Genomic DNA, 8,617 nt, shown 5'->3' with positions numbered 1-8,617 from the left:
GTAACCTCAGATCTCGTTTGTCACTTCAAGGAAAAGACGTGGTCTTCCATCTTTCTCGAGTGTTCGTCAGATAAGTGTCATATTTTTTTTTTCAATTCATTACTTGAAAAAGCTTTTATATTACTATCTTATTTATTTTTTTATTTATTTTATTTATTTTTACTTAGCATAACTGTGCAAACTTACCTTCTGGCTCTCACACTCTACTGATTGTTTTCCTCCCATTTTCTCCTTCCTTTGGCTCTTCCCGCTCCGTTCGCCCTATGGGCTCACTCCGCTCCCCTACCCTGCCCCTAATTCTCACCCGCCCCCAGTACCTCTACATTTATTCCTAACTAACCCTTCCCACCCAAACCAATTAACTAATCACTATCATCTCCTTATCACCCCTCCCTTTCCTACTCCTCCCAACCCCACTTGACCCACCCTGTCCTCCTTACTCAGTCTCTCTCTCTCCCTGTAAAGACTTACATCCCCTTCTACTTCCTCTAACTCTTCTCCTCAATTAACTTGTAAACTTCTTCAAACATCTCTCCCTTCATTTTCCTCACATTCTCCAAGTATGTCCTCCCACACCATTTATACTATCCTTGTCACGTGCTCCCTTCTTGTGCTACTAATTCCTCTTTATTTTGCTACCTCTTACTCTTCCAAAACACCCCTATGCCTACCTCCTACTCAAACCATACCATGCACTCTCCCAAAACCATTTCTAACAACCCACTTCCATACAATAACATCCTCTCTTATTTCTCCTAACCTACTGCACCTATTCCTCCCCAAACTCTTCTCCACCACAACAAATACCTTCATTCTTAAATCACTACTAGCCCCAAACAGCTTCCTTCTCAATAAACCCAAAAAGCTAAAAGTTATTCCCAATAATGACCTAGCCTTATCTGGAGATATCCATCCTAACCCTGGCCCTTACCTCACAACAAACTCCTCCCCACCCCCACTTTATTCATTACACACATCCATCCCCCCCCTTCTTCTTCTACGTCCTCTCCTAACACCCTTAAGTTCTTTACCACAAATGACCAAAGCCTTAATAACAAAATACACCAAATACAAGCTTGGATTTCCCACAACCAGCCTGACATCCTAGCCATCTCAGAAACCTGGCTAAAACCCCATATTGCTGACCCAGAAATCCTACCACCTGGATTCCAAATCCATAGAAGTGACCGTTTAAACAGAAAAGGTGGAGGCTCTGCTCTAATCTACTCCAACCTTCTCTCACTAATCCCTCTACAAACTCCAATTCCAAAATTCAAAAATACTGAACTAACCGCTTGTCTCCTACAGTTAAATAAACATACAAATATCTGCATTCCCCAGGCGACAACATCTCTACCCTTGAAAATAATCTTCACTGAGCCTCAACTAAAATAAAATTCGAAACCTACATTCTAGGCGATGTTAATATTGATTGGAATAAAATCAACTCACCTTCCCCCTCCTTATTCATCAACCTCTACAATTTCTCCCAAGTAATTCATACAACTACTCGCCCTAACAAACATCACCCCCCAGGATCCATCATCGACTGGGTCCCAGTCTGCCATCCTAATAAAATAACTCTCTCTGGTACTATTCCAGACACATTCAGTGACCATCTCCGTGCTTTCATACATCGCTCAACCAACAATACTAAACACCAACACCACTATATCCACACTCACAATCTCAGCAACTTCAACTCCTCAAATTTCTCAAACACTTTTAAATATATAAACTGGCAAATTCTATATACTCTTCCCCTCGACAATGCAGTAGCATATTTTAACTCTATCTTCCTGAAAACCCTCAACTCCCAAGCCCCACCAAGAAACAAACAAATTAAGACTAATTCTGCTCCTTGGCTATCCAAAGAAACTAAACAAATCATGCACTTCAGGGACAAATCCTGGAAGCTCTACCAAAAAAATAAGATGCCTTCTACCTTGCTTCAATACACCCATCTCCTCAACCAAGCAAAGAAACTAATCACCTCAGACAAAAAAAAAACTACTACAATAAACTTCAATCCAACAATAACAAGAACCAAAAACAATTCTGGAAATCTGTTAATTCCCTACTCCACCCAGGATCCAGGAATAATCCCTGCCCTGACCCTAGCTTAACTGACTCAGAACTAAGTTCTCACTTCAACACATTTTTTACAGAATTCATAGCTAATCTAACCAAATCTTTTCCTGACAATAATCCATCCAACTCTCTTTCCTCTACTCCCAGCACCCCTAATAACTGTACACTTAATTTCCAACTCAAACCTGTACCAACTACTTTCATAAAAAGACTCCTATCAAAACTAAAGCCTTGCTCAAATGCCCCAGACAACTTACCCTCCTCCTTCCTCAGATCCGCTGCTGATGGTATAGCTCTCCCTATAAGCATCTTAATTAACAGATCTTTAAAAGAGTCTTATGTACTCAAACTTTGGCGATCTGCCTTCATTCTACCCCTTCACAAAGGAGGCAAAAACTACAATATCTCTAATTTTCGCCCAATTTCCCTACTCTCACCATTATCAAAAATACTTGAAAAATGTGTCCATCACCAACTTATGCCTTTTTTAACTCAGAATCTCTTCATAACTCCTACCCAGCATGGCTCCCGCCCTGGCCACAGCACCACTACCGCCTTACTATCCTTCTTAGACACAGTAAATCGAGCACGTGATTCTGGATTACTAGTATCCACAGTACTGCTAGACCTTTCCAAAGCCTTTGATACCATCTCCCACAAGCACCTTCTCTTTCATCTCTCCAACCTTCATCTCTCCCCTGATACCCTTTCCTGGTTCTCCAGCTACTTATATGACAGATCTCAAGCTGTCAGATGGGAGAACTCTACCTCTTCCTTCTTGCCAACACCCACCGGTGTTCCCCAGGGGTCCATCCTCCGACCCATGCTTTTCAACATTTTCATTAACAACCTTCACTCAATCATCCCTGATACAACAGTTATCCAATATGCAGATAACTCTACCTTAGTCTATGCCGCCTCCAACCTACCTGACCTCCTGACTAAAACTCAAACAGCTTTTTCCACTACCGAAAACTGGATGCACCAAAACCATTTCTCTCAACTCTAATAAATCCAAAATACTTCTCTTTCCTCCCTCCAGAAATTTCTCCTTTGACAAGAATGCTTTCAAAGTCCTTAGCCAAAGCAACTCTGCCATTGAAGCGGTCCCTTCTGCAAAACTCATCGGCATTACCATAGACGAACACCTTAAATTTGATATCCACATCCAACAAAACATAAAGAAAACCCATCAAAAGCTAGGCATGCTCTATAGAAATAACCGCTTTCTCTCCAACTCCGCAAGGCAAACTATTGCTAATACCTACCTCCTACCCTCTCTATTATATTGAGCCCCTCTACTAACTAACCTATCTTCTTCCAACACCTCTAAACTCGAAACTTGCTATAATAAAATCTCCAAATTCGCAACTAAATCCAAAACCTGTACTCACCACTACCTAACCCTACAATCTCTGAACTGGCTGGAACTCTCAAACCTGCTAGACTATTTCCAGCTAACCAATGCGCACAAATTAATATTCTATCCAGATAAATGCCCAGCCTTAACAAACATCCTTCCCCCTTACATCCCAACTGGATCTCTGAGAGCTGAACACCAAAATTTAATCTCTGTCCACAAACCCAAACACCCTGCAGGCCAACTCCTTCTCTCTTTCACTGTAGGCAAAAAATGGAACTCTCTCCCTCCTTCACTCAGGACTACACCTAGCTCTGAATCCTTCAAAACCCTACTTTTCTCTTACCTATCCACTAAACGTAAATGCTCCTGCTTTCACCCTACATAACACTCTTAAGAGTTTCCCCTTTGATCTCTCCATACTCCTGCTCTTCTCTGCACTATTACCTCTTTTTCTATTCTCCTAATTAAACTTAAGCTAACATACTCAGACTAAGCATCTTCCCTCTCTTGACTCCAAGTATTGTATATATTGTAAATGTCAAGTAATTCACTAATGCTTATTGTCCAGTCAGTCTAAACTTACTGCCCTGAATGTAAATACCTACAAACTGTGCTACCTATGTCAAAATTGTATTTCAATGTCAATTTATCCACCTGTACCTGATTGCATATATGTATTTACCATTGCATTATGTAACCTTTGTATCCATATATGTATGTACTTACCATTGCATTATGTAACCTTAGTAATCATATTGCTTATTGGAGCTTTTCTCCCCAGGCCTCCACTGAAAATGGGCACACCACTGGCCCAGTGGACTTCCCCAGTAATCAAACAGAAATAAATAAATAAATAAACATTTGTTAACCGGGTTAGTCTGGCTGAGCTTTTGGCTCATTTTCAGCAGAGACCCGTGGAGAAGAGCTCCTCAGGACTAGAAAACAATGTATTAAATTTTAGTAACATGGTAGTAACAATCAGCTATAGGATCTTACAAGCAGAGACTTGGAGTGATAAAAAGATCCTCAGGCAATTCAATTATACAAGGTATTAACAATTGGCAGACAAGTCTGTGAGTTGTTACAAACAAGGTTTTAAACAATTAGAAGAAAATGTGACTAGTTACAATATTATTAGAGCAAATGATTTAATAGTTAGGCAGATGCTTATTTAAAGTGGGTAGAATCTAGTTGTATAGGAGTTTGAAAACAAGAAAGGAAAGTAAGAATGGCTAGTAGGAGATGTAGGGGAGGTAGAGTATAGGAAACAGACTAAACAGGTAGGTTGTTTTGAGACTGTAAGAATTAAGAGTAGTTGGAGATAGAGGAAGGGAAGAGGTAGAAGAGGCAGGGGAATAGTGTTAGAGATACATTAAGAGTGAGGTGGTGAAATAGGTGAAAGGATGGTGGTTTCAGGGTGGTTGGCTACAGTGGCAAGACCACTTTGTTTTTAGGTATTTCCTTGTGACTAATTTGAAACTTTTGCTATGCTGGAGGGATTTTATTTCCAAGGGGAGTTGGTTCCATGATGTAGCTGGGTTATAGTTATAGAGAAGACAGCCTATTTTGGTTTTGGGTTTGTAGATGTCTAATAATTCTTGATTTGAGCTGTGTAATGTCCTAGCAGGGGAATATTCGGATATGATAGTGGAGAGGCTGGGGCAGAAGGAGAGTAGATAGAGGATAGAGTGGATGATTTGTACTTAGTATAGTTGGAGCAGCTGAGGGAATTCTAGCCAATCTAGTTGCTGTAGTGTTAAGCAGTGGTGTGAGTTGTAGGTTTGGTTAGCTGCAAATCTGGCAATCTTATTATAGGTAGTTTCAAGCTTGGAAATAAGTGTATAATTTAGGTTTGTGAATATGTGGCAGCTGTACAGGAGTGTAGGAGTAATAAAGCCTGGGAGAGAGTTATTCGGGCAGTGTTAGTTAAGTATTTCTTGCTACGGAAAAGGTGTCCAAGTTTCTGATGAGTTATTTTTACCGAGTTAGTAATATGGAGATCAAACTTAAGCTGATCATCTATTGTAACACCTAGCAATTTAGTACTAGATTCGGCTGAGATGATAGTGTTGTTGAAGGATAAGATGGTGAATGTACTTTTGAGTGTGGTGATGTTTTTAGGGAGGAAGAGTAGGAGCTTAGTTTTTTTTTGGATTAAGTATTAGTTTGTTATCACTAAGCCAAATCTCAGTGGTGTGGAAGGATGCCTGGGTAGTTGAATGGAGGTCAGTTGGGTTGTCAGCAATGGTTATAACAGTTGAGTCATCAGAATATTGCACAAGAGATGACTGAGGACAAGAGGAGCAGAGAAAGTTGCTGAAAATATTAGAGAGTAGTAGTCCATGTATGGACCCTTGGGAGACTCCCATTTCTACAGTGAGAGGGGAAGGGTAGTGCAGAGAGCCATTTAACTGATTGCTAGTGGGTAGAGAGATAGCTGGAGAACCAGGAGATAGTAGGGGGAGAGAAATGTAAGTTAGTGAGTTTATCTAGAAGGAGTGGGTGAGAGACAGTGTCAAAGGCTTTAGAAAGGTCAAGGAATAGGCATGAGACAAGTTTATTGTTATCACGAGCTAGGGAGACTATATTGATGAATGATATGAGTGCAGTAGTTGTACTATGCTTGGGACAGAAACCATGCTGTGTGGGTGTGAAAAGGTTTTCCTGCTGAAGGTAATGCATTACTTACTTGTGATTGCATTCCTCTGGGATTTTTGAGAGTGGAGAGAGTTTGGCAATCAGTCTGAAGATGGATATGTCTGAGGAGTTGCCTCCTTTGTGAATGGGTAGAGTAAAGAAATTCTTCTATACAGTGGAGACATAGGATTCAGAAATGGATCGGTTGATTAAGATGGATACAGGATAGGCAAGAGGTTCAGAGGCAATCTGCAGGACGTAAGAGGGTAGCTTATCAACAGATGGGGAGCAAGGTTTAAGTTTAGAGAGTAATGACTTTACATAGTTAGTTGATACTGCTTTTAGAGAGAAGAAGTTAGGAGGGTTTGGAAGAGGCATATAGTTTGTGGGGGTGCTAGTGTTGTTTCTGGGGGGGGGGATTTATTATGGAGGTTATTGAGTTTATAAAATGATTGTTAAATTTGTTGGCTGTGTCTTCAGGTGTTGCATTGGGACATGGGTTAGGAGAGGAAGGGTTTCCTGGATGCAGAGTCTTTTTGATAGAGCTCCAGAATTTCTTTGGGTCTGATTTAAGAGTAGAGGGAGGATTGGCATAGAAGTTTATTTTGTCATAATGGATGATTTTTTTATTTTATTTCTGAGTTCTTTTTATTTCTGAAGAAGAGAAGGGGTCCTAGTTTTAGTCCACATTTTCCAAATCCTTTCCCAGTCTTTCATGAGGGTTCTGGTAGATTTAGTGAGCCAGGGAGCAGTATTAGATTTGATTCTAATTGTGCAAAGAGGAGCAAGGGAGTTAAGAATGTTTAGGAATGTAGTGTTGAAGGAGTGGACAGCTTCATCTAAAGGAAGAGTGGTAAGGTAAGACCAGTTCATTTTGGAGAGTTGGTGAATAAAGGAGTTAGGACAGAAATGAGAAGGTGAGCGGGTGGTAATACATTTGTTAGGTTTGGTAAGGTGGGGAGTATGTCTGGTAAATGTTATAGGGCAGTGGTTGTTGAGGGCATTTGGAAGGGTTTGGGAGTTATGATAGTTTTGAGGGTGGGAGACCAATATCCAGTCAAGAAGAGAGCTAGGTAGGTGAAATTTATTAATGTGGGTTGGGGTTGTGATTAGCTGCTCAAACCCATGTAGATTTATACAGGAAGTAGTGTTGGGAGCTTGTATTGTAAGGCAATCAATATTTACATCTCCCAGTATAATTTCATTGTGGGTGGTATGTGAGAGGTGAGATAGGATGTTCTCAAGTATGTTAATATTATCACCAGGGGGACTTTAGATTGCTGCAACAGTTATGGTGTTGAAACGGTTAAGTTTGAAGTTGGTCAGCAGGAGTTCAGTTGCTGAGAAGGAGGGTAAGTTTAGTGTGGGACTGATTTGGGAGAGACAATTGGAGTAGAGTATGGAGACTCCTCCTCCTTTTCTTTTAGGTTGATCTAATCTAAGGATATTATAGCCAGGAGGGATGATTTCACTGTCCAGAAGGTGTGGTTTTAACCATGTTTCAGTTAGGGTAACTATGTCAGGAGTATAGTTAGCTATCCGAGCATGGAGTTCTTGAACTTTATTTTCAAAGCTCCTGACGTTGATAGAGCAGAATTGTACTTGTTTTTGTGGGTTGGAGGGGATGGCAGGTTTAGATACAGGGGGGTTATTGTTTAGGGTAGTGTCTGTAGGGCCTAGGTTAGGATGAATGTCACCAGATAGAAGTAGAAGTTTGTAAAGGGGTTTTAATTTGAGCAAGCAGACTTTGTTTTTTTTTTGTTTTAAAGGGGAAGGGGGAGATATTTTTATTTTAGGAACAGGAGTGGTGGGGGGAAGGATGGAGGGACAAATTAGTAGATAGATTTGTGGTGTAGTATTTTAGTTAAGAGTGGTGTTTGAGGAATGGAAATAGGGAGTAGGTAACTGAGTGATAGGAGGTGAGGTGATAGAGTATAAGGAGTAGAGAAGGTAAAAGTATAGTTTGAGTTGTAAGAGACATGTCACTTTGTGGGATGCAGAACAGGTTTGAGAGGAAGGGGTGGGAGTAAGGTATAGTAGTCTTTGATAGTGGATAGTAGATAAGTGTGGGGAGAAGCAAAAGAGGGAGGTAGTATGAGAACAGGAAGTAGAGGGGTGGGGGATTTGGGAGGAAGTGAGGGGGGTGGTTGTATGGATAGGTATAAATGTAATGATATGGGGGGTGGATGGGAATGGGGGTGGTAGGAGAGCAAAGTGAGCGGAGCGAATGGAGCGGGGCTACACCTTCCAGATAGAACTTAGCTAAAAAAAACTATCAGCTAGTCCAGGGACACTTACTGGAGATGCTACGCCTGGAGGGCTTTCAGCTGCAATTAGAGCAAATATGGCATCCAAGGTTTATAAAACCTTTGGTGTGTTGTACCTGAGCAATCACTTGGGGGGTGGGGGAAGAGAGGGACACTATCAATTGGAATTTAAAGTAGCAGGGGAGAATTCAAGGCACTCTGCTAACCTAGCTAATTATCAAAGGACAGCCTAGGAAATAAGGTAAACATACAGGTACCC

This window comes from Protopterus annectens, chromosome 6.part0 (genome assembly GCF_019279795.1).
Source record: "Protopterus annectens isolate FY-2018-M chromosome 6.part0, PAN1.0, whole genome shotgun sequence".
Lineage (NCBI taxonomy): Eukaryota > Metazoa > Chordata > Ceratodontiformes > Protopteridae > Protopterus > Protopterus annectens.
The sequence above is the reverse complement of the archived record's forward strand: the minus strand, read 5'-3'. Positions refer to the sequence as shown.